The sequence below is a fragment of the Pipistrellus hanaki genome (genome assembly GCF_964339955.1).
Source record: "Pipistrellus hanaki genome assembly, chromosome: 21".
Taxonomy (NCBI): domain Eukaryota; kingdom Metazoa; phylum Chordata; class Mammalia; order Chiroptera; family Vespertilionidae; genus Pipistrellus; species Pipistrellus hanaki.
In genome coordinates this window covers 3,469,660-3,471,004 of record NC_140523.1, presented here as the reverse complement: position 1 = coordinate 3,471,004, position 1,345 = coordinate 3,469,660, and the positions used below count along the sequence as shown (strand labels likewise).

General features: G+C 55.0%; 1 pseudogene across 1 annotated transcript; it reads left to right on the top strand.

The window, feature by feature from the left end:
* The first annotated feature begins 211 nt into the window (after window positions 1-211).
* LOC311614288 (14-3-3 protein theta-like) lies at window positions 212-1,026 on the top strand (annotated as a pseudogene). The gene has a single exon. The product of its transcript is annotated as a 14-3-3 protein theta-like (transcript).
* Window positions 1,027-1,345: the final 319 nt, after the last annotated feature.

Sequence of the window (1,345 nt, the reverse complement as noted above, 5' to 3'; positions counted from 1 at the left end):
CACTTGCAAAGATGTCATTCTCAACCAACAATGCTTTTCAGGCACCATTTTAGCAACATGCATTAAAATGATTGCCAAATACTCAGACCCTCTGGCAGAGAATATTCTTAAAAGTCTATTCTAGACCCGCACCTCGGCCTCAAAGACGTGAAGGCCCTCCATACGCCTCCTCCGACCCATCGGTGCTCGCCAACACTCTCTTCCCGTTGCCATGGAGAAGACGGAGCTGATCCGGAAGGCGAATCTGGCCCAGCAGGCCGAGTGCTAAGACACCATGGTCACTTTCATGAAGGCGGTGACGGAGCAGGGCTGCAAGCTGTCCAACGAGGAGCGCCACCAGCTCTTGATGGCCGACAAGAACGTGGCAGGCAGCCGCCTGTCCACCTGGAGGGTCATCTGGAGCATCAAGCAGAAGACAGACGCCTCGGACAAGAAGCTGCAGCTGATCAAGAACTCCCTGGAGAAAGTGGAGGTGGAGCTGCGCTCCATCTGCACCGCCATGCTGGCATTGCTGGATAAGGATTTAATAGCCGACGCAACTGACGCAGAGAGGAAGGTCTTCTATCTGAAGATGGAGGGAGACTACTTCCGGTACCTTGCTGAGGTCGCATGTGGTGATGATCGAAAACAAAGGATAGACAATTCCCAAGCAGCTTTCCAAGAGGCTTTTGATATCGGCAAGGAGATGCAGCCCACACCCCGATCCGCCTATGGCTGGCTCTCAACTTCTCCGTGTTTTACTATGAGATCCTCCATAACCCTGGGCTCGCCTGCACAGTGGCCAACACGGCTGAAGCCATTGCAGAAATTGACACACCGAATGAAGAAGACTCATACAAAGACAGCGCCCTCATCATGCGGCTGCTCAGGGACAACCTCACATAACCGACATCGGACAGCGCAGGAGGAGAATGTGACGCGGCAGAAGGCGCCGAAAACTGACTGCCGACAGGGTGGTGTCCTCCTTCCCTCCAGAAACCTCTGTACACATCTCCCTTCCTCCCTCCATGTGGATTCCCCAGAGCAGGGGTCTTCAAACTACGGCCTGCGGGCCACATGCGGCCCGCAGAGGAGTCTGATCCGGCCCGCCAGGTTTTTTGGGCAGTGAGCGCAGCCGAGGTGTTACAGTAGGAATTAGTAGTTCATATAGTCCGGCCCTCCAGCTCTCTGAGGGACCGTGATCTGGCCCCCACTTTAAAAAGTTTGAGGACCCCTGCCCCAGAGCAAAGAAGCCACCCACGTGCACAGAATCAATCGTTCCCGTACTTTCACGCCGCAGCTGCGGGAAACTCCATCCCCTGGCTTGTGTTTCTCTTGGCCTTCCTGGTGTGCAGTTACTGCCGCA